Here is a 25341-nt window from a genome sequence, read left to right on the forward strand (position 1 = left end):
ACCCCAGGGCTGTGAACACCAGGGAGCTGTTACACCCGGGGGCACTAAAGGGGCAAGGAGAGGGAGGGGCTGCTAGAAGCAGAGACAGTGAGGGTGGGGTGGAGGGGCCACCTTACCGGGGCTGTGACCTCTGGTCCAAGGATACAGCCAGTCTGAGGCCTCCCTGAAGAAAGGGATACAAGGCATTAAACACCCCAACCCCAAACCCCAAACTCCCTTCCTCCATTCTCCACTTAGGGCCCTACAGGCTGAGCTGACACAAGGCCAGAGGCAAGGGAGCCCACTGCTGTGTCTGCAGGGGTCGGCCTCCCGGGGCAAAAGAAGAGCGGAGTGGGGTGGGAGGGGCAAGCACAGGCCTTGGCCCCAAGGTGGACCCAAGTTCTCAACACGCCAGGCCTGGCCTAAGGGCTGATGTCATGGCCTCCAAGAAAGTCCACAGCTCACAGACACACATACAAACACACGTGTATACACACACATGCACACACCTTCCTGTTGACCAGGGATTATAGTTTCTTTTGCCAGGAACACAAGAATGATGGCACTGTCACAAAAGGTTTCCCTGGAAGAGGAAAAATGGGGCCATAAATGAATCCACACTGAAATGCCACCTCGGGTCCCTTACCCAGAGAGGAGGAGCTGAAGGAGGGGACTAGAATAGTTCTAGCAAGGTGCCACAGGAGTCACCAGGAGGGGGCCTTGAAGAAGTGCCAGCCAAAAGAAAAGGCTTTTGCAGGTGAGGACACCTGAGTTCTAGAAGCTGAGGCCTGAGGGTGAAACAGGAGGGTGAGGGGGCCACTTTGCTGGTGGAAGCCACCCTCCAGCAGGTGCTGCTTGTTCTTGGCTCACGGTCCTGCTCCAGACCAGAAGTGGCTCTTGGAAATGTAGACAGCTCTCAGCTCTGTGCCCTAAAGGGGTTTATGCTGATGAAAACACCGCCAGTGAAGTCATAGCTCCCGTAGATGTCCAGCCCACACTATGGGGGGCCTGGGCCAAGTACTTGCAGGCATCATCTCTTTTAATTGTTCCAAGAGCATGAGGTGGGCATGGCCCCAGAGGAGGGTGCAGAGACGCGAGAGGTCAAGTCACTTCTCCAAGGCCACACACTGAACCCAGATGGGTTTGATTAGGAACTCCTCCCTGGCCTGGCTGCCTGCTGGCAGTCCCCTGGCTGAGGAGAGTCCACTCCTACAAATGAGAGAACATCTTTCAAATATTGGAACATACATTTACATTTTTTATTTGGGAAAATTTTTAAATTACAGAGAAACTGCAAACATAAAAATAATCCAAAGAATATCCTTATATTCTCATATCTCAGATTTACCTGCTGTTCGCATTTTACAGCACTTGCTTAATCATTTGTGTTCTCTCTTACACACACACACACACACACACACACACACACACACACACACACATGTTCTTCCTGAACCATCTGAGGGTAAGTTCATACTTCAGCATGTGCTTCCCAAGGATAGGCATATTCTCTGACATAATCATAGCATGGTTGATCAATACATTTAACATTTATACAACACTTTTATCTAATCTATCCTTTGTGTCCCTATTTTGTCAGTTAACTTCATAATGTTCTCCCCAGCATTTCTCCCTCCAGTAGATCTCATCTAGGGTCGGATATGGCATTTAGTTGTGTCTCTTTATCTCCTTTAATCTGGAACCTTTTCACAGCCTTTCTTTGTTTTTTATGACATGGACATCTTTGAAGAATACAATGCCCCCACTTATCTGTAATACAGTATATTCCCTCATGTTGAATTTGTCTGATGTTTCCTCATGATTAGATCTAGGTTTTGTATTCTTGGCCAGAACCCTGCATAAGCCCTCTTGGTTCTTCTCAGGTCATCATCAGGAGGCCCTCATTGGTGATGTTAATTTTGATCTTCCAGTCCAGGCAGTGTCTGATTTCTCCATTATAGGATGATTTTTTTTTTTTCGGCCTTGGAACTAGCAAGTGGTCTATGGGTAGACATTTTAAAACCATGCAGTACCCTGCTCCTCATCGGTCTCTCCCTAGATGTAGCACCCATTGATGATTCTTGGCTCATCCAATCATTAACACGAGATTGCACAATGATGCATTTCCAACTCCAGCACTGCCTCCATTCTTGCCAATGGACCCTTGGCATTCTACTGTAAGCAATAGAATGTATTTATGTATTATCTGCATAGAGTGATGAACTCTGGTTTTTCCAATGGTTTAGAATTTCTCACCTATGATATTTTGATACACCACTATCCCTATTTTGAGTATGTTCTTACTTTCTGGTATAGAGGAGATTTCCAGGCTTATCTTGCACCTATCCTGCACCAGCCCTGGAATCAGTCATTTCTCTGGGGGGCTCTGGTTCCTTTTATCGAGGAATGGTATTAGCCACCCAGATCTGGGTTTGCTCATTGCTGTGTATCTTTGCACCTTGGCCCTTTCAGGGGACAAAACTAGGAAATACATGCATCCATATACCTATACATCCACATATTATTCACCCATACACATGCACATACACTTACATATTTGTATTTTAGAAATCGTGAATCCACACCAATACCTCTAATTCCAATCCATCTCTACTGGGTTGTTTCCTGCCTTCCCCCTCTCATAATTGCATGTCCTTCTTCAGCAGTGAAACCTGGGCTCCCCAGACTGTCAACAAAATTCACTCATTTACTCATCCTATATTACATCTAAAATACTCTCAGAATTGTTTCACCCAAATCACTACAACCAACAAACCTCCTTCCCTTCATCCCCACCTCACCATGCCATGTTCATAAATTACTAGGATTAGTTTTTCCTTCCTGATTTTTTCTATCCTTCAGGGTGGTTATAGTCTTTATTTGAACTACAGTTAGGTTTCTTTTTTTTCAGTTTGAGGGGTTTTTTTCCTTCTCATTCTTATTAATTTAATTTTTAAAAATATGTAGGACATTAACATGCTTTCAGAAGTCAAACTATACAGAAAGGTATAGTTAGATATGTCACTCTGCTTTGAAACCCATTGCTTCCTTGTAGGTAATCAATTTAATTGTTTTCTTCTTATGCATCTATTTATTTGTATAAAGAGAAGCAAAATTATATGTTGTCTTATTTCCCCTTTCTTACAGAAAAGGTAGCATATATATAGATAGATAGGTAGACAGATAGATATAGATTTAGATGTATTTACATTTTACTTTATTCATTCAATAATATTTCCTTGCAATCACTTCATATCAGTCCATAGAGGTCTTCCTCACTCTTTTTTACAGCTGCATAATACTCCATTGTGTGTATATATCATGGTTTATTCACTTGCTCTCTTACGGATGACCACTTAGGTGGCTTCTCATATTTTGCAACTACAAATAATGCTACAATGCTTGTACATGTGTGTTTCATATGCTTGGGATTCTAAAAATGGGATTATCAAGTTGAAGAGGATGTAGTTTTGTTAGGTGTTGCCAGATTCCCCTCCATGGGGTTGTGTCAGTTTGCATTCCTGTTTTCCCACGACCTTGCCAACAGATGCTATTGTCAAGTTTTGGAATTCTTGCCAATCTCACTGGTAAGAAATGGTATCTCATTGTAATTTTAGTTTTTACCTATTTTATTATAAGTGAAGTTGAAATTTTTTTCATGTTTAATGATCATTTTTACTATTGCCTTTTGTGAATTATCTGTTTATATCTTTTGTACATTTGCTATTGCATTTTTGGTTCTTTGCCCCTCCATTTTTAAGAATCTTTTATATACTAGTGACATTAGCCCTTTGTGTATGATATATGTGACAAATATTTTCTCCCAGTTTATTATTTGCTTGTGACTTTACTTATGGGAATTGTCATATAAATTTGTTTGTATAGTCAAATTATCTAATCTTTTCTTCTTGCAGCCAGGTCAGCCAGGTTATAGAATAATTCACCCATGTGGAAACATAATTTTTAATGGCTATACAATGCTAAACCATAATTTTCATATAGATTCTAAAAGATGAATTGGAATTCTAGGTTGATGGGGTGGAGGATGAAGGAGGGAGGGCAGATGGGGAGCCAGTCTGGAAGCTGGAGCAAGCCCTGTTGATTTTAGGATGGGGACAGGGGACAAGTGGTCTCTGCCCTGTAGCGATGGACATTCACACGAGGCATCAAGATCAGTCCCCGTGACACAGTCCAGTGACAGGACCCACTAGGAAGGGCTGTGGACTGTGGAGGAGGGAGAGGTCCTTTGGGTTGGGCATTGAGTCTCTGGGGCAGGGCCAGGACAAGGATGAGGCAAGTGAGGCACTCAGTGTAAAATTTAAAGAGGTGCTCACTCTCAGGGGCGTGCAAGTGTAAGCCTGGCACCTGACAGTGAGTGCCTCCTTAAGTGTGGTGCCCTAGGGCCTCACCTGCCTCCCACCACTGCCTGCTCTTCCTTGGGGAGAAGAAGGACTTGTCAGGCCTTGGAAAGATACAAGTTGAATGGATGAGAAAGGGGTATGTATCGCAGACCCTGAGACTGTGTGTGGGAGAAGCAGTCCATCCATGAGGGGACTAGCCCAGTTAGGAGTGGTGTGGTGCTAGAAAAGTGGGCTGGGAGGAGTTTGGATTTTATCCTGAAGGTCCTGGGAAACCACTGCAGGACTTTAAGAAATTACGCCAAACTAGGGGAAATGGAGATGATAACAGCCACTTCCCAGAGTTGATGTCAAGATGAAATGAGATAATCTACATAAACCTTTTCAGTTGGTGTGGGGCCTGACGTGGAGTGGAAGCTTAATCATCATGAGTTTCCTGGACTTTGAGGGGATCTACTGATTTTCTTAGTCAGGTTTGGGTCTAACATCATAAACACAGCAGGACTGTTCAAATCACAGTGTAGGAATAGAAAACTAGCAAAACTTGAAGTAAACTAACTGTCCACTCCCGTCTGGAAACATCTTGGGAAGAGGAAGACAGCATGTTCAAGAACTAGAGGAAAGTCGAAGCTTTCAAGTTGCTCCAAGGCCTCCATTCTCAGAACGGAAACTGAGGCCTGGGAAGGCTCTGCAGTGAGTTCATGGCTGTGCCAGAGGCTCCTCTCCTGCCCCACACTCCCCTCCCACCACCCCCTAGACAGTGCCTGTGCTCCTCTGTCTCTGCAGGAGGCCTTCCGGACAGTCTGTGAGTGTCTCCTCCCTTAACTGTGCTGACCTTGAAGGCAGAAAAAGCGAGAAGCAGACAGGACCAGGCAGCCCTTCCCACCCCCACTGTGACTGTGGCAGGCTGGCCTGGGACAGAGCAGAAGGCCCTCTTTGCTCCAGGCCAGCTCCCTGAAGGAGGGGCCGCCCAAGGAACTGAGGGCTGTCATTGCCCTCGACTTGCCAGCCCAGTGAAGGCCATTCCCTGTGACCCTGTGGGTCACGCCAGTCAAGTGTGTGGAAAAAATAAGTGTGCAACGATGTGGTGGGTGTGTCTGTCAGAGCTCACTGGTCTCCCTCTCCCCCAGCTCCCGCTGATGGAGGCCAGGAGGACGCCTGAATCTCCCAGACACACTCATGGAGGCAGGGTACACAAACTCGGCTCCCAGCTCCCAATGCTCCCACCTGCTTCAGGCCTGCAGCTCCTGCTGAGAAACCTAACAGGTCCTGGGCAGATTCCCAGCCTCCAGTCCTCCCTGCACCCCTGCCTGCTCCACCAGGCTGTGCAAATGGCTGCCTGACAGGCCATCATGACATTTAAGGGCACTGGGAAGCCCCTGATGCAGACCCATCTTCCCACCGGCTTAAAATCCATTCTCATCCTTAGCCTCCTCATGTCCTGTCTGTGGCCGAATCCACTGCCACCTCTTCTCAGATGCCTTTCTCAAACTCCAGAGGAAGAGTGGTCTTCTTCCTCTGCCTACAGCCTACACAGTAGGTTTCAGCTTTTGGGGCAGGCCTGGCCACGTCTGTTTCTTGTCCCAGGTAGCTGTGAACAAAACTGTCTGCCTCTTTCAGTATGAACTACCCAAGAGCTGGGGCTACTTCTTATTTGGCTTTGATATCCCCAAATGCATGGATTGAGTGACTGACATGAAAACGGAAAGACCACAGGCTTCAGATACTGGAAGGATTAAGCTTGAAGTCTGGCCTGATACTTGCCAAGTGGCCTCAGGGAAGCCACTTACATTGTCTGAGCCTCCATTTTCTCATCCATTCAACAGGATGATGGTATCTACCTTGCAGGGTTGTTGCCCCACATAAAGTAGTCAGAGTGCCCAGCCCAGGACCTAGGATCCGGCAGGAACCTGTTGCTTCCTTCACAGATGCCTACTATGTGCCTGCTCTGGGCCAGCCTCCAGGGCAGCCAGGGAGACAGCAAGCTAGGACTCACGCGCAGTTCCGGAAGCCTCTGTTGAGAGCTGTGTGTCTGGGTTGCGCTGGGGCTGGGGCTGCAGGGATGGGTACAGCATCCCTGCCCTCCAGGCATTAATGGTCATTCCCATCATGGGCACAGTGGATTTTCCAGGTTCCTTCCAGCCGCGTAGTTGCTGAGATCAGCTCCTAGAATTTGGTGATGGATGATTCCTGGGATATTCTTCCCAGAGTGAAGGGCCTGGCCTAGGTAGGGGAAGTGAGGGCTAGAAGAAGAGAGGAATTCAGAAGAAAGAGGGCTGAGGGCCTAACCTCAAGGAGTGCCCAGTGTGGCATACCCATTGCTTTCTAGGAGGGGGTGAGATGGCCAAAGCCAGCCTGGGTTCCTCCCTTAGGGAAAACAGGTGTCAGCCAGCTTGGGGAAGAAGTCACAAGCTGGGTTTTGTCCTCTTGTTTAACTTGGGGCCAGGGCTGGGAACACTGGACCATGGGGCTCCAGAGCTCAGGCAGGGCCAGAGAAAGAGTTAAGTGAGACCTGGTGCCGTCTTCTTCTACTGCCAAGGGAGTCTCTGGGTCCAGGCCCAGCAGATTGGGCCCTGCCAACCTCAGGTTCCAGATTGAATGCCCCACTTTCAGGTAGGCGGCTGGTAAGAGACAGTTGAGTGTAGGCTGTAGGCAGAACCCAGGGCACAGCTCCTTGTGGGACCAGAAAGTGAAGGGTCCCTTGCCCTGTGGGGCGGAGAGAGGGCTAGTCCTGGCGAAGGCACCACACTCCCATGAAAGGCCTGGGCAGCAACCACAGAGGCCTCTGCAGTCGTACAGGGGCGGAGTGGGGGTCTCTGTCGTCTGTTAGTGCAAAAGGGACAGGTGCAGAGGAGTGGGGTGGGCCTAGTGAGGTGACTGAACTGAGGAAGGCTCTGGGAGAGGCACCTCCGGATCCCAGGCTTTGAATGACTTCGTAGGTGTGGAGGGGCTCTCCCAAGAGTACTTGCTTACTCTGTTAAGGTGTCAGTGGCTCTTTTTCTCCTCCTGGCCTCCTCTAAAGGTCTGAGGACCAGTGGGAGGGCTGGCCCCATCCCCTGATCCAACATCCTAGCCATGCCTTCCTGAACATGTCTGAAAATGCTCATCCCTGAGGCTGCCCCGGGTTTGGTGAGCTCCCCTGGGTGGGAAGTTTCTCTGTGTTCATGATGCCTCTCTGCCTCCCCTCAAATCCAGCATTTCTCCAGGTGGGTGGATCTCAGAGACCCCAGCTCTCATCTCAGCCTGCGCATCCTTCTCTGGAGAGGCTGCCAGGCCCCCCCAGGAGCTGTGATGGATGAGTCGCTGTTCAGGCCCAAATGCCCTTGCAGAATAGGAAGGCTGGATACTAGTTAGCCAGTGGGGTGTGGGTAGAGGGCTTCTTTGGCACAGGCCTGGCAAGCAGGTGCCCATCATTCAGCACACTTAAGAATCCTGAGGCAGGATCTTTGGTCCACTTGCTGGTGATACAGTGGAAGGCAGTTAAGCAGCTGAGAACCCCGTCACCCCATTGCACAGGCCATGAGGACACTCTTGAGGCAGATTTTGCTGGGGGAAGGTGGCCTTTGTGGGGAGTGCAGTTCAAGTGTGGCTTTCAATGAATAGATAATGAAGTGACATTTTCATCGTGTTTCTGGCAGGTCAGGAGAGGTGAGGGGAGGGAGAGTAGATGGAGTCAGGGAAACACAGAGACCTTCCATCCACTCTCCCTCACAACAGCGAGAACAGAGACTTTGTCATCCAAAATGGGACACTTCTGTGCTCACTTCAGCAGCACATATACTAGAATAGGAATGATACCGAGATTAGCATGGCCCCTGTTCAAGGATGACACGCAGATTCGTGAAGCAGTTCATACCCGTCTCTACTAAAAAATACAAAAAACTAGCCGGGCGAGGTGGCGGGCGCCTGTAGTCCCAGCTACTCGGGAGGCTGAGGCAGGAGAATGGCGTGAACCCGGGAGGCGGAGCTTGCAGTGAGCTGAGATCCGGCCACTGCACTCCAGCCTGGGTGACAGAGCGAGACTCCGTCTCAAAAAAAAAAAAAAAAAGGAAAAAAAGGGACACTTTTGATAGTAAAAGTGGGCATTGTTATTATTATAATCATAAGAAAAAAACAGATGTAAAATGGGACTTTCCCTGGCAAACACGAGACTTCATGAGCCAGTATGCTTGGCTGTGTTTTCTCCTCTCCGGTTGCCCTTGATAAAGAAGAAAGTGGACTGCACAGTGCTTGCCAGGTATTAATGGGTCATATGGCCTGTGGCAGGACACTTCACCTTTCTGACCCTCGGCTCCCTCATCCATAGTTTCCTTCTTTCATTCTCTAGCTATTCCTTTGTAGTACCTTCCATGTGCCATGTGCAACACAGTGTGCCAGGTGCTGTGAGTTCAGAAGTGACGATGGCAGGGCCCCAGTGCTGTCAGCTCCCTGGGATCCCTGACCTCTCCGGAGACACAGCTCTAGCCCGTGAAGTCATGTGATTTAGTTTGGGGAGCCGAAACCGCTAGTAACAGCAGGGTAAGGCTGTCTCTGAAATATGTCCAATTGAGTGGTAAGGACAATGGCAAGGCAAGGGACTGGGAGGTGAGGAGTACTGTGCCCATTTTATGGAAGAGGAACCCAGGATGCAAAAAGATGGGACAATGCGTGCAGCAGCATATGCAGTAGGAGGTAGAGTCCCAACCCGAGGTTGCCTGAAAATAAAGTCAGTACACTTTCTTACAGCTCACCTTTCTATTGTGTAGCCCTTGCCTGCTCCCCATGCCCCATGCAGCCATCTGGACAGCAGACCCCGTGGTACACATAGACCCCCTTGGGGACAGGGCATGTGCCCCGGATCAGTTGCAACATTCATCAAGGGCTGCCGGGGTGTCTTACCTCAGCCACTTCCCTTCTGTTTGCTCAGATTCCACAGCTGAGAAGTTGATCCAATAAATCTTCTGCTTCTAATCTTCCAGAGAGGTGAGGGTCAAGGAGAAAGGTGTGGTAAGTGTTCTGAGCTGCTCTGAGAAGGGGGATTGGTATAAGAAGCCATGTTTATGCCTGATGCAAGAGACACAAGACCAACATTATCCTTTACGCAACTTCCATGAAAATGTAAACTAGGACATTGTCCCAAGCATGGAAAATGATTTGCTGAGTCTTATAGGACAGGTGATAAGCTTTCAAGTCTTCTAGCTCTTTAATCTAGTGTCCCTTATCTACAAGATCTGCCTTCCCCTATTTCTTCATCAGCACCTAAGAGTTGGTGTTTACATTTTATTAATAAAAATTATTGGTGAGATTGAGCAACTTAAATCATGTTGGTGGACATTTATATTTCATGTTCTTCCTTATTGATGCATAGGAGTTCTTTGTATATTATAGATTTAAACCTATGTCTGTAACTTATAATGCAAATATTTTCTCCCAGTCTGTTTTTAACTTGGATTGTGGTATTTTTGTAAACAAATCTACCACTTTCCCCCCTTATAACTTGTGGGGTTTGTGTCATGTTTAGAATAACCTGCACGTCAACCACATATTTGTCAAACAAAAATTTGCCAGTTTCCAGACCTGAAAACTTTGGTGCAGGGATCCCAGGAGGTGGTCTCACAGCAGTAAGCCTTTTCCAAGGACCTCTTTGCAGGGAGCCTCTGACCTAAAGGCCCAGGACAGCTTAATCAGCCTAGGCCTCACCCTGAACCCTCACACAGCACCTGGGCTCCTGCCAAGCTCTGCCCTTTGCTCCCCATGGGTTGGAGCCTGATAAGAAGCTCAGTGAAGCGAATATTGACTGTGGCACCCTCAGAGTGTGTTGTTCTGGTCACCAAGGCCAAATCAAAGCATGTGGACTTGTTTTTCCTTCTGGTAGTCCTTTCCCCTCCCTTCTCTCTTCCCCACACTCTGAAAGGGATCTGAAACCCTACTAAAACTGTTTCATGTGGGCAGTCACCTTTATCCGACTGTTGCTGCTCTTAGGGAAAGCTTTTCAGAGCTGAATACAGAAAATGATCTTTTCAAACATACCGTTCTGTGTACTTTTATAAGCTCTGCAGTCATTGCCCTAGCATCTTCTCAAAGAAACCTGGAAACCCTGTGGCTGTTGTGTTATACAAGAAGGAAGAAACTCAGGTAACCAAAAAAGGACTATTAATTGTTTCTGGCAAGGGGGAGAAAGATCGCTTTGAAAAGCTTCTTGGAAGGACCCAGAGTCTACTGGTGCACGCGCGCGCACAAACACACACACACACACACACACACACAAAATCTAGCGATGCAGTGGCCTGCATTTAACATTTCCAAATAGGTAACTCAAGTGTTAGGTCTGTGCTGAGTCTGGTTACCTTTGATGTCCCCCATACCTTAGTGCCACAGGCTTTCAGGGTGCATTTCTTTGTTAGGGTGCAGGGCTAAGTAACAGTTAACTCCAAAGAGAAAAAGCAAGAGATGGAGGCCCCAGCACAGGAGCAGCTGGAAGGAGGAAAGAGCTGGGCCAAAGGCTCAGAATAGCTGAGTTCTGGCGCCAAAGGGTGAAAAGGGCAGAGGAAATGGGTAGGCTGGGGCCTGTGGGAGGGGCAGGTTGGACTGGGAGGGGAAGTGAAGGCGGTTGTGAGAGATCACTTGTCGGTGGAAAGCTTTCAAAGTGGAGATTCAGGAGTGGGCGGGAGGCCTGGAAGGGTGGAGGAAGGGTCTGGATATTGCCTCCGGCCAAGGAAGGACCGGACACAGGACTACCTCCGGATGGCCATTGTGCAGAGAGCGGGCACAGACAGCTTGGATAGAAGGGTAGCACGAGGTTCTAAGGACCAGAGAAGGGTGGGGCTGAGCAGGCGCTGCTTTGTGTTTCCAGCTGAGGTTGAGGTCAGAGGAAGAGGCGTCTTTCCAGGGCCGGGGGCTGTGAGTGGGGAAACAGCCTCAACTTCCCCCCATCCAGTAAGGACAACACAACTGAGCCACCTTCTAGTTCAGGAGGCGCCCACTAGGTGCCAGAGGCTTGTTCCAGTGTGGACAGCAGCTTCCAGGCCCACTTCAGCAAAACCATCACCAAACGTGCCCAATATGGTCCATCTACGGCTCGCCCTGGCCACCTGTGGCAGTGTAGTGCCCGGGCCCCTGGACGCTTTGGGGGTCACTCCTTGCCCCATCTGCCTGCTGGAAACTCCTTTTTCTTGCCCCCTAACATGCTGCTTCATTGGTCCTGTCGGTAACGCTCAGGACCAGGCCAGGTGCTTCTACCTGCTGGAGACCGGGGACCCTGAGCTTCCATAGGACTGGCCCTCCCTGTGATGACATCACTCATGTCGGGACTCCCACCCCAACGGCATCCCTGGGAGGGAGGCAGGGAGAAACCGGGGGCCTGAGAAGCAGAGAAGTCCAGCTTACTGGTGAAGAGAGTTGACTCTGCAGACACAAAGGGCAACAAGATATTGTGTGGTTCTTCTTCTATGAAGCATCTATGATAGGCAAATTCTTCCTACCCAGTGTTCTTATTTCTCCCAAAATAAACAAACAGATAAATAAATAGAAGAAGCAAATTCTTAGAAACGAAAAGTAGATTAGTGGTACCAAGGTTCAGAGGAGGGGAACGTTGGGAAGTTATTGCTTAACAGTTACAGAGTTTTTACTTGGGTTGATGAAAAAGTCTTGGAAATCGTGGTGATGATTGTACAACACTGTGAATGTACTTAATGCCACTGAATTTTGCCTTAAAATGGTTAAAATAACATTTATGTTACACATATATAAATATAAACATTTACCACAATTTTAAAAAATTGTTCTCCTATGAAGAGGCAATCAAAGAGCTCAGTCAAAAAATCTGGGAAAAATGTATTATGCAGTGTGCCAGACGGGCATGCCCTACTGTTAATAAGAATAGTTGGTCATTTTAAAAAGAGGGAAAGAAAGATCCAGCTTTGAATCCAGGCCCTACTAGCTCGGCATGCAGGCCTCTCCCCACCCCTTACCCAAGTTTCCTCATCTGTAAAATGAGGCTTATGTGGCAGAGAATGTGTGTGCTGGTCACAGAGCTGTGCAAACCCTGCAAAGAGGGACCGATGTTCAAGTTCCCCATTCCTACTAAGCAGCTCAAGTTCTCAGAGCCAGGGAGGGGATTCTTATTGGCTGGACTCCAGGGCTTTATTTTGAAGTTAACCTTGAGGGCATAGCATTTGGTAGTGGGTGGGGTGTGGAAGGAGCAGAGGTTGCGGGGGAGCGGCGGTGAGGGCCAGGGGCTTTCGAAAGCTCATTGCACAACAGGGACAGCAAGACAGGCTTTGTCTTCAAAGGTGTCCCAGCAGGTTACAACAAGGACTAGAGCAGGTGCTGATGAGGCTGCAGTTTGGGAGTCTGATCCCTAACAAGGCCAGGTCCCCTCACTCTGCCCAAGTTTGCTCCTTGAATACAGAGGAGGACCTGGGCCATAGAGTATGGGCAGCTCCGCGGGGCAGTTCTTGCTCATCACTGGACACTCATTGTCTCTGAAGGACGGGCTACATCGGAGTGTTGTCTTATATTCGAATGCAGGAGGAACTGGAATAATCAGTAACATTTCTCCCAGGCAGAGCTGCTCTGAGCTGTGGGCCAACAGGAGGCTGGGAGCTCTCCTCTAAATTGCTTTGTGACCTGGGACAAGAACCCTCCCCTTCCTGGACTGCAAATTTCCTCCTCTGTAAAATGAAGGGTTGGTGAGTGTCCCTGTAATGCTGGGATTTTGTAACCATACTTGTTTGTAGGAATGTGTTCAAGCACAAGGTGATCCACCTCTTGATCAGCAACAGGATGTATAGAATTTTTTTGGCTTAAGATTTCCTAAGAAGTAATATACCCCTGCTCCCTTTGCCAGCTGGGTGACCTCAGGCAAGCTACTTGACCTTTCTGTGTCTCTCTATTTTCATTTGTAAAATAAGGACAACAACAATCACAACTTGGTCGGATGTCGGGGGTGGGGGCTCATGGTGAGGACTAAATGAGTTAATATGTCTAAAGTCATCTGAACAGCATCTAGCACACAGTAGGTGCTTAATAAATGTCGAGCTCCTTCCAAGTGCATAGCACTTACAATGGTTAAGTTATTCATACTCTAGGTTATGCCGAGCTTTCTGAGAGATCCAGAGAAGCCAGGGAGGCCCATTCTCTGCATTCAAGGGGCTTACTAGCCTTTACTTAGAGATGCAAAAAAAGCGCTTATGAAACAGCAGCCAACAAGAAAATGCATCATCCAAGTGCTGGAGGGGTCCTGGTGGGTTAAAGAAGGAGGATCATGAGGTGAGCACTTGATCTGAACCGTGGGTAGGCAGGGAGAGAGAAGGGAATTCTAGCAGATGAGTGTGTGTGTGTGTGTGTGTGTGTGTATATATATGTGTGTGTGTGTGTGTGTGTGTGTGTGTGTGTGTGTGTGTGTGCGTATGAGTGGTGTTGTGACTGTGTGTATGGGTTAGTGTGAGAGTGTGTGTATGTGCATGTTTGCCAAAAGAGCATGAACAAAGGCTTACCCTGGAATGAGAAGTCTGAGTCTTCAGCTCCCCTAGGCAGCACCACATTTTGTGGTTGTGTTGCGGCCACATGCTCCTCTCCTGCTCGTTGCTGGGCCCGGATATGTGCCTGTCTATGAGTCCAGGAGCAAGCCCTTGTACAGAACCCAGGGTGTGATTAATTTAATTATTTCAAAAGCCCCTTTGGTATTTCATGAGGGTCATGCCCCTGGCTGTGGGCTTGAATACAACTGCAGCAGGTTTCAATAAAATCAATTAATTTAATTTGATTTGGTTTTATGTACTTGGAGCTGGTGCCTCTTGAACTCAGTATGAAAATTATTGCAGAATAAAAATGCATATTAGTATCAGAGCCCAGTGTCCTTGGACTGTCTTCATGGAGCCTGCAGTACTGATCACAAAGGCAAATCCCCTCTGACCTGGCAGGAACCGCTGCCAACTGCCCACCTAGTTAACCCCCTCCAGCTTCGGACACTGTTTGTGGCAGTTCTTGGGCTGCTTGGAGTGTTCTCACTTCCTAAAGCACTTTCTTATCTGGTAGTGAAGCTAAGGCATTTCCATTTTGCTTTCGTGAAGTGGACTCAAAGAGACTTTGGATGGCCTTGGTCACCAGCTTACTGGGTTTTTTGTTGTTGTTGTTGTCGCTGTTAGTGAAATTAATTGAAGCAATATGGTGCAGTGGGTTGAAAGGTAGCTCTGCCTCTCAAGAGACACATGAACTTGGGCAAGTCCTTTCACTTCTCTAGGCTTTGTTTCTTTGTCTGTAAGTAAGAGGGCTGGACATCTGCTTGAAAGGCTGATTCCAGCTCTCAGAATCACACATTCAGTGGGACAGCTGGTCTTCCTGAGCTGCTTTGGGGAGGCTGTCCCACTGTTAAGCCCCACTTCATTTCCATTTCATTCAAGAGGGCTCCCAGCCAGTTCATGGAATGGGTGATGGGATGAAGATGGGCCCTGCACCCTCTAGGAGTGGCTTCTCCCCCACATTGCTACGGATCAGAGCAAATGCTGCTTTCAAGAAGGGAGGAGCTCAGGGGCCTAGAAAGCATCTGGCCGGGCCACGACTTTACAGATGAGGGAACCCAGCTTCAGAGTCACACAGCCACAGTCCAGGGCCATGCTCATGCCTGGCCACGTTCACAGTCATTATAAAGGGGGGAGATTTTACTCAGGGCTCATTTTCCAATTGTCCTTTTCATTTTGTTCTCCTGTCAGGATGGGAGAGAGATGGCCAAGCCATCTTTGGGGCCTCTCCAATAAAGCAGATGCTGACATCAGTCATTCCAGCACCCCTACATCCCTTCTCAGGCCCAGTGGCTGCCGCTTCACTGAGGACCGATGGGCCCCATTCGGAAACATTCTCCACCAGTGCCTGCCATCCCACCCTTAGCAGTTTCATTCTCCTAGACAGGAGGGCCTGCCCTCCCTCAGCCCTTCCTACTGACTTCATGCTGAGCACCTAACGTTCATCCTCTTCAGTGACATTTTTCTCCCATAGGTCTTACCTGCCCAGAGCTCTTCTGTAGCAGAAACTGAGCCTGTCCTCTCCATCCTGCGTCTCTTATTTACTGAGAGGCACTATTGTGTGCTGAGAACTGCCCTGGGCACTCCCTGTACATTATCTCATTGAATCCAGCATTGGCCGGGAAGATGAGCATTACGTCCCTATTTTCCTGTGGGGTAACTTCAGCTCAGACAGGAGACAGACTTTCTACAAGGTCACACACAGCTATGAAGTGACAGGGCCTGGATTCAACCCCACATCTAACTCCAAGACTCCTGCATCATACCATGTGACCTCCCTTGCACATAGGAGGTGCTTAACAGATCCTTAGTGACCATGTAGCCTATACATCCCTCTGCCAAACCCCAAATGTCAGGGAAGAGGTAATAATAGTAACTACTGTCTATGAAGTCCCTATTATGTGCCAGGCACCAAAACGCAACACTCAGTGAGGTGAATACTATTACTCTCTCAATTTTACAGATGCAACAACTGAGGCATAGAGAAGTCACTTGCCCAAGGTCACCCAGCAGGTAGTGAGCTGGGCTTCAGTGTGGCCCTGCCTCTGAGGTGGAGCCCCTGCCTCCCTCCTGTTGCTGGATCCTCCTTTGGCTCCCCGTGGCTGTTTCCGGTAGAAGGCAGAAGGCTGCAGGGAAGGAGGCTGGGGCCACGGGTAGTGTTTGCGCCTCGGAGACGCCTGCAGCTGGCACTGCCCTCCACCCAGCAGATAACGGCAGCCGGGTCTGGCACGAAGCCCTGCCTGGGGGTGGGCGGCCGGCGGCGGCGGGGGGATCTGGCTCTGCGTTCGCTCCTCTCCGCCCCGCCTCGCCCCCTGCGGGGTCAGTGCGGGTCCTGCCCGCCCGGGCAGGCGCCGGCCTCTCAGGCGGTAACCGGGTAACCGTGGGCAGGGGCGGTGCAGCGCCAGGCCGCGGCCTCCCGGGGAGGCGGGCGGGTGGGGAGGTCGAGCTGGAGCCGTGTGAGAATGCGGAGGAGAGGCCCGGGAAACAGACTGCGACCGAGGGGAGGGGCGCGCAGAGGGAGGGGTGCAGGCCGGGGGTGCCCGGGGGGAGGGCCACGGCTCCCGCGGGAGGAGACAGAGACCGCGGGGACGCCAAGGGGAGGGAGCGGGCGGGGCGCCCGGGGAGGGCGGGGCTAGAGGTGGGGCGTCCAGAGCGGGACGGGGCTGGGGCGGAGCGCCTGGGCCGGGCAGGGCAGCGGAGTGAAAGCCGCAGGAAGGGGGCTGCGGGCGGGCTCGGAGTCCGGGGCGCTAGTGGCCGGGCGGAGCGGCTGTGGTTGCTTCATGTCCCGGATTCTGCTTTCTCAGAGATCAGGCGGAGGGGGCTGGCAGGGAGAGAAAGGTGGGCAAACCAGTCTGAACAGGCCGGGCAACTGGAGGAGCGTGGGCCTGGCAAACTGGGGTGCTGCCCAGCACCCTCTACCCTCACCACGCTCGGGAATTTTTCGTGAATCCGCCCGGTTGGTTTTACAGTTTCCTCTCATCCAGGCCCCACCCTGTCTCCTGACCCGCCCTCCCTTCCTCCGCTCTCTGAGCTGGCTCTTCCAAGGGATCGGTTAGCCAAAGGGAGGCACCGGCTCTTTCCCTGGACTCTCCCACTCCCAGCCCTCCTGGAGAACTCAAATCCTGCACGTGCTCTTTCTCTTTCCCTGCCCCCGTCTCCCAGGCCCTCTGGGACTTGGTGAAGGAGACCTTGAGTCGGCCCAGGAGGCCCTCCCTCCCCCGCAACCCCTTTAGGGTCCCTTCTGGGTGCCCCCCCGACTCCTCCAGCCCCAAGCACCCAGGGCCCACAAGCTGCCAGGCCCCTGCTGCAGGCAGGGAAGACCCAGGCAAGCTTAAAAGGGTGGGAACCACACACTTCTCATGGCTGTGTGTATTTTGCTTGAAGGTGTCTGCAATCAAAGACCACCCCGCCCCTTGCCCCCCGCGCTGAAAAAAGAAAAGGGAAAAAACCCAACTTTTGTCTCAAATGGTGGAATTCCAGATGCAGGACCCTAGATTTGGGGGATAGGGAGCAGCTATTTGGGGCAGGGGAGGCCTTTCAGGGATCCCTCATATCACATCAAGAAGGCCACCTGGCCCCCCTCAGACTGCCACTGCCCTTCCAGGTGACTCTCCCTGCGGCCAGTTCAACTTCTCACTCATCCCAAGGCTGTGAGTTCTTACATTTTCAGGTAGCAAACAGGAGCCCTTACCATGGCAAAGGGGAGATTGGTAGGTTGCTGAGCTTGTGTTTTCTACAAGCTTGGAGCTCTTTGATCAAGACTGCCACTATTTGTACATCAGGGATGTTATTTAATAGATCCGGGATCTTTATTATTTATTTAACCAGGATCTTTAACAGCTGGACCACAGGCATCCTCAGCCCAGTCCTGGGTTTGATAGATGAGGTCCTTGAGACCCAGAGAGGGAGATGACCTGCCCAAGGTCACACTACTTGTTAGTGGCAGAGCTGGAACTAGCCTCCTAGCTCCTCATCCCAGTGTGCCTGCTGTTATACTGTGTTTTAATTTTAGGGTAGCTCCATGTTAGGGACCTAGCATAGCACCCGTGTGGCACAGAGTAGTTGATCAGTAGGTACTGGTGAGATGCATGAACAAGCCCTCAGCAAGAGGGCTGGATTAATGCATCTTTTGGAAGAAGTGAGGCTTCCACGGTGCTTGGGATTCTAGTTCCTTGTCACTGAGTGTGCTAGCGAAATGTTTCTCCCGGGTAGTTGGCCAGCAGTGATCCCCATCGGAGCCTGGCATCATCTTTGGTCACTTCAAGCAAGCCCAGTCATTGTGCAGGAAGAGACTGTGGGTCTGGAGGTGGGTCCAAGCATGAGCCAAATTGGCAACTCCAGATCAGAGCGATTAATGCTGTGACTCTTTTCCATTCATTACCCTCAACCAGTATCTGAACAGGTTGCAAAAGACCAAGGCATGTCTGTTCCTGCAGGGATTCTTGTCATCCTACAGCCCTGCCAGGCACTGTGTGAAGAGACCACAGCCCCACAGATCCAGCATTTCTGGGGGCTGGAGGCCCCCTGGGCTCTGGGCTGCCCAGTGCTCTGGGAACCTAATGTTCGTGCCTCTGGGGTCCTGCCTGCTGGGCATTGGCTGCTGTGGCACGTGGGATGGGGGCAGCACTTTGGTAAAAAGTGAAAGTAGGAGGAATTTGGGTCATTCAGGCTACAATTACCAATTTTATTAAAGTATTTGGAGAAGAAAGAGGCTGAAATGAATGATTAAAATAATATTTTGCATGTAGTAGAAGTTCAGGAACCTCACTGATTTTGAAACTTAGGAGAGTTGAGCTTGGCTTTGGTAAAGCTGATCTTTGCACCATCTGTAGACACAGAGCTGATGAATAAATTAATGTAGGCGTGATTTGTAGTAGCAAGAAAGGAATATGCATGTGACTTTCTTGTGATGATGAATTTTGACCAGAAGCAATTCAGCTCCATTCATCTTGGTAAGCCTTTTTCTGGGCCACCTGCCTAGTGCCAGGCCCTGTGCTAAATGTCCTATAAGTATTACTTTATTGAATCCTCATAAGATCCCTATGAGGTAGGAATTATCATTCTTCCCATTTTAAAGACAAGGAAACTGAGGTTGGTTAAGTAGAAGACAACCGGGATTCACACCAGAGCAGTCTGACTCTAGGGTCGGTGTGCTTAACCACCACATGTGCAGGCACTTTATGTGTTAGGACAAGGGGAATAGAAAAGGAAAAAAAAAAAAAAAAAAAGGTAAGCCAGGACCCCTACCCTTCCAGAAGCTTCTGATCTCTTTGGGAAAGGAAAACACGGAATGTGATTGTGCTCCTTGAGGTCAGGAGTGGGCTTGACTCTCTGCCTCCCCTGCCCCTCTGAGGAAGGAGCTGAGAAAGATGGAAGTGGAGCAGTTGGCCAGGCCTTCATCCCCTTCCTCTACACTGTATCTCCTCAGCCCCTATAGCTCCTCCCTTCCCCCAGCAGCTTCATGCTCACCCCAGATTGTCAGTAAAACCAGGTGCCTTCAAAACCTCGAGATGGATGGACAGGGCAGCGAGGTAAAGAAGGCCATGCCTGAGACACTTCACTTGCCATCCTCTGCTTTTGGAGTCTATCTTCTGTTTCCACCAGGGCTGAGCCAGGAACATAGGACACTCTTCTGCACTGCCAAATCAATAATAAAAACAGAGTCTTGCAGAAGAGGGCCTAGGAGCTAGGAGAAGGTAGGCCCACCCGACAGCCATTCAGAATTCTGCAGCTCTGGCCCCAGAATGCTTCCTCTAAACTCACAGATGTGAGCCAAAAAGGTCTTTCAAGTTCATCACCCCCACCCCACCCCTCCAAGACCCTCATTTTGCTGAGGAGAACAGTAAGGAGCAGGGAGGGAGAAGTATTTGCCCTAGAACACACAGCCCCATAGAGGCAGGGCTGGGCTAGAAGCTGGACTCCTGGATCCTAGACCCAGCACCTGTGTGTATGTGCCGGTGGCTTCAGGAAGCACCATTCTGTCATAGTCATCCTATAGCCTGCGAGGGCCAGAGTTATGAGAAAGGTAACTTGTTTGCCTGACATCTTCACAGCCCTGCCCAAAAGCAAATCACCTGTCGTTCCTGATAGGCACCTTTGGCAGCCACAAAAACAAATCCACCAAAAGCAAAGAGAAAAAGGAGGAACAGGGCTGGGAGCCAGTGTTTGCCCCTGGTGGTAAACTGGGCATATTTAACTTGTCATCTTGTCCAGACCAGATACCATTTTGTTCCTGCTTGGCACAGATTTATCCAGCCTGTGTGTTCCTTCTTGGCAAAGTCCTCAAAGAGAGAGGAAGCAGGGACGGTCCCCAGGGCATCTAGGATGTTTGCCAAGTACCTGTTCCCCACCTTCCTCAAGCCCTGTCCTCTCTTTCCACCCCCAAATGACCACCCTTAGTTGATATTGAGTGGGATTGAATTTCTCCCACAGGATGGGGCACACATTGTAGCATTTTGCCATTGGCCCATTTTGGTTTGGGAGTCGCAGAGGCAGGCACTAGGAGTTGATGTGTTTATTTTAGCGTGCTTATGTGGCACCTGATATATGTCAGCGGGTGTTCTAAGCACTTTACAGATATTAGCTCAGGTAATCCACTCAGCTTTTACAGATGAGGAAACTGAGGCAGAGAGAGACTAAAGCATTTGCCTCACGTCACACAGTGAGTGATGGCAGAGCCAGGATGAAGAGTCTGCCTTCGAGTCCCTGCTGTTAAGTGCTGCCTTTCTTCTGGGACTGCCAGGTTCTTGCCATTTTGACAAGTAATGTAACCAACTGGGTCTCTGTTTCCTCCTCTGTAAAATGGGGAGAATAATATTAACTGTCAAATGGTCACTTTGAGAAGTGCGAAGGGCTCCGCAGACAGGAAGACCACTTCTTATCTGATTATGTTCCCAGCTGGGATTGGTTCGTCTCCGTTTCCTCATGTGCCCACAGTCAGCAGGCTCTGGCAGCTGTTATTGCCTTGTAGGACCAGTGAGTTCCCAAGGACATTTCTGGACCCCTTTCCCTGTAGCAACCTTCTCATGTTCAACCCCAAGCCAAACCTGTTGTCTATATTATTCTATGTTATTTCTATGCTATTTATATTGCTATGTTATTTGTATGATTCTTCTTGCTGTTAATGCTTTTATTTATTGAAAAGCTCTTCTCAGAGAGTACCCCCAGTTTATAGGCAAAAGCCACATAGAGGAAGCTGTCTAAGGTCACCCGGAGAACCCTGCTTGCCCAGGGTTGGTGGCTGTACCCGCTCCCACCCTTTGGAATCGCAGCTCACCTACCCTGGACCACTGGTTCACTCTCAACTAAAATTATGGCCTGTGTTCAGAAGATGCCTTATTCCACCACCAACACTAAAGGCTGGGGAAAGCCTCTGAGTGACAGGCAGGGACAGTGCCTGCCAAATTGCAGCCAGAGAGATCCCTAATGGGGTCGACTCTCCATCCCCAGTCCTGGTCTTTCCTCTCTGTTATCCGACATCACTTGCTGTCAGGGAAAAAAAAAAAAGTTCTTAGGGGAACTTAAATTTACTTAAATTTGACATTCCCTGCTGTTCCTTTCTAAGTAACTTAATTTTTCCCAGCTGTAGCAAGGAAAGAGAAAAAGGTGTAAGGATGGAAATGGATGGAATTTGAGCGCAGGAAGTGTCATGAGGCTTCCCATTGTTTGGGCAGTGTTTGATGTTCTTAAGAATGTGTATACAGAATTAACTTTGACCAGTGGTAGTAGCTTCAATCTGGTGGCTCCACCAGCCAATGGAAAGTGAGTAGTATTTTATACATGGCAAGGACACAGCCGAGAAAATGAAATGATCAGTTTTGTGTGTATCCCACTTTACTTTTCGAGTGCCTTCCTTCACAGACAAGCTCTAACTGGATCCTCACAAAGATCCTACAAGGCAGGATTTGCCCATTTGACAGACTGGAAAACTCATGCCTCAAAAGAAAAGGGTCGTATTGTGGGTTAGTGATAAGACCTAAAGAACAAAAAAAGCGTAGTTCTGTGGGGCTGGCATATTTCACCCTCCTCTTGGCTGCCAGCATCTTAGTACTAAGTCTATTGCCATGCCGTGTCACGTGCACAGGTCTTGTTGGCATTCATCTTGAATGCGACCTGAATCCTGGCTCCATCTTCCCTCTTACTTTTCCTTTGCCCCATTTTTCTTCCTTATTTTTTACGTATGGTTAGCTTGCTCTTTAGGTGCATTTGTAAGCTGGCTCAAATCCTTTTGGGAATAAGGTGGGTTTTAAATGCACACGTTCCTACACAGGATGTTGTTAGTCATTTCATAAGGTCTCTTGTGGAGGAGATTAGCCAACAGCTTCTTTTGTAACCTTGGGCTCACCCTCCTTCCATAGGGGTCAAGTGAGAGTATGGGTCTGTAGGGTCTGTGAAGGGCCCAGCAACTTTGACAGTCTGAGTAATCTTCTATTTCCAACCCCATTAGAGTCACACAGTCCAATTTGAGATAAAGTAAAATCTAAAAATCTGGTTTTTCTAGTCTAACCCTAGATTGGTTTGCACTAAACCAGTGGTAGTTTTCAGCCTGCCCAGAGGAGTGAAATATAGAATGTAGGCGCATCCCCTTCCTGCAATGAGATGACCACACCAAAAAAATGTTACAGCACCGAGAAGGAAATTGTTTACATTTCAAAGAAATAAAACCCTATATAACGTGTAAGGAATATTAGAGTTACAGGGAATCCTCATTTATTTGGCTACCTCCTATATCTGGGACAGAGCCAAGAACCTGAGAGAAAAATAAAATAATTTTTATTTGGAACATAGGACAAATGTTCCTGTGACAAAAGAGATCAGAGGATACATACCCCAACACACTCCCTTGGGGCCCTTGTCACATGGGGCCTATTTGCTCCTATTTCATGCACAGTTTTACATTTGGTTTTCTAGTTTCCAAGCCTACATGGGACCAGATGGCAAATGAGAATATAGGGTAAGGGACTGCTAATGAGAATTCAGTTGCGCACCAGCTCTTCCCACATTTGGGGGCTCTAGGAGGCAGCACTGGGTAAGGACTGGCATTGCTAGTGAGAGTTTCTCTGGGTTCCTATTATGCAGACTTGACTTCTTCAGATCTTTTAAACAATTCCCATAAAGAGACTAGGACTTGAGCGTTTAGCAGTGGCAATATAGCTCAGAGTATGACTCATTTAATCAAGGACCCAGATGCCAGCCAGGGGCACTTGCAGGTAAGACTTCAAATGAGGCAGTGGGAAAGGTTGGGATGGAGGGTGAGGGCGAGTGCATTATGAGATGATGCTCACTATAAAATGGCTAGTGAAGAAGACAGGGTAAAAAAACTGCCTTTATAATAGGGTCCTAGACACATCAAGTTTTCCATAAGGTGTCTATATTGCTTTCAAGACTTAAGAAGCACAAAGTTTTATTTTCTAAAATGAAAGAAAATGCCAGACCCAAAGGGACTGTTAAGTCGGGAGAGGGAACCCTTAAAGAATTGAACAGGGCAGATTTTGGAGACTGCCATGAAAGAATGACGGCTGTAGGCATGGTCTTGCTTTTGGTATGCAGTCAATGGCTACAATCCTCTGGGGTTCCCCTGCTCTTCCTGGTTACAGCTCAGACCTTGTCCTGTGCCAGAGAACAGTCCCAGGGCTATGCCCCTGCCTGCAGAGCGCTCCTCCCCTGCTCAGGTATCCCTCAGACTCTGGATCATCTGTGAGAGCTAGGGTCTGTCCTCAGACCGCTTCCTCCTACCTAGATTGACCTCTTGGCCGTTCAGATGAATTTGTAACCCCTGGTCATGCCTGCCTGTCAGGACCCCAGGTGACAGGGCCGCATGCCCAGAATTGTGCCCAGCCCTAACCCTTGCTTGCTTACTGGGAACACGGGCTATGTGTTCCGCTGCCAAAGGCCTCTCAGACTCTGCATCCAGCTTTGGCCTTTGGACTCGACACAGTTTTCAGAGTCCTCCCTTTCCGAGTTTCCCAGCCATGACCCTGAGCCACAGCCATCACCCTGTCCACTAGTCACTTCCTGGCCCTGTCCTGGGAGCTGGCTAGTCCTACAGCCTCCTGTGCTTCATGCCTTCTAGGCCCTGGGGCTTCCAGAACCAAGTTCAAAACCCTGAGAGGGGAAGGACTCGGGGAACCACCATTTTCACGAAGTGTGTATCCCATATTTACTTGAACCTCTCAAGAACATTTCATGAGGCCAGGAGCTTTGACCTCAAAGAACACGGCCAAATTCCAGAAAGACGTAGTCATACCTCTGAGTGTATCCTGGAGTGAATGGCTCAGGGTGGACCAATTCACAGGCCTATGGCCAGTGGCCAGTGCCCCTCTTTTGTAAGACTTTTGAAACTGCAACAATATATTTGGATTGTTCATCAACATCTTGGTACTGCCTGACATATAGCCCATGTTTCATCCATGTTCTCTTTTCTTCCCTTCTTCCTTGCTTCCCTTTTTTCCTTTGGACCATGGCAGGAAGCTCCCTGGGTCTTTCTCATGCCCTAATCATCATGCAGACCCCAACAAGGAAGCCATCCCCTTGTACCTTTGTACCCTGTATTACCCAGGGAGGGGCAGAGAAGCAGAAAGAGAGTGGGTGCAATCTAGCTCCCCTCCCTCTACTAGCTGACCTCAGGCAGTTCCTCTAAACTTCCTTTGTACCTCAGTACCCCATCTGTAAAATGGGCATGTTAATCCTCACCTTAAAAGCTTGTTGTAATGGTGAAATTAAGAAAATGACTATAAAGCCTTTTGTATGTTGTCTGGCTCATATTAGATGCTCAATAACATCTAATGAACAATTAGCCTGGATAATTTCAACTGTATGTGCTTCACTATGCCTTTAAAGGCAAAGGGAAGAGGAGAGTTTTGATATTCAGAGTCCAGCCCTTTTGTGGAAGACAAAGATGGGGTTGATTCTGACATCCCAACATGACTGCTCTCAAAGGCTGTATCTTGCCCAGGCACCAGAAGCCCCAGCTGGGAACCCACCCTGCCTCGCTTCAGGTACCCATTGTTCCACTCACAGCTGTGTGCTTTGGGGAGAGTGACTTAACACCCCTGGGCCTGCATTTCCTCCCTTGTGAGATGGAAGTTCTAGTGCTGCCCAAACCACCAGGTGAGAAGTAAACAAGATAATACTTGCAAAGCGCTTAGCACAGTGCCTGACACCCACTAAATAAGGGCTCATCGTGATTATTTTCAAGTGTGTCCCATCTTATGCAAGAGACAGCTCTGGAAAAGTTGCGAAACCAAATCCCGTTTTCCCACTAACTGACTTCATCAGTACACCAAGACTTTATCTTTGCCTCTGATCATCTGCGGAGGGCAGTGGCTCTGAACACCTCAGCACCAGGCTTCCTGCCTCCTCCCAGCTCCACCATCTTCTTCTCATGCAGTGGAAAAGTAAGAAATGTAGGTGGCATGAATAATGATTCTTTATGGTACCTATTTGTTAAATGTAGATTTGTTTGTTCTATTCGTGTATCAATCATCTGTTCTATCATCTATCTA

At 49.1% G+C, this 25341-nt stretch overlaps 1 protein-coding gene and 1 non-coding gene across 9 annotated transcripts in view; both read left to right on the top strand.

Moving 5' to 3' along the window:
* LOC105489374 (zinc finger and BTB domain containing 7C) overlaps positions 1-25341 on the top strand; it is a 383672-nt gene that overhangs the window by 233878 nt on the left and 124453 nt on the right. The gene's annotated exons all lie outside the window — the stretch shown is intronic.
* Positions 8094-8197, top strand: LOC112427971 (U6 spliceosomal RNA). Its single transcript, XR_003019763.2, has one exon. It is a non-coding gene; the product is annotated as a U6 spliceosomal RNA (small nuclear RNA).

Source organism: Macaca nemestrina, chromosome 19 (genome assembly GCF_043159975.1).
Source record: "Macaca nemestrina isolate mMacNem1 chromosome 19, mMacNem.hap1, whole genome shotgun sequence".
NCBI lineage: Eukaryota > Metazoa > Chordata > Mammalia > Primates > Cercopithecidae > Macaca > Macaca nemestrina.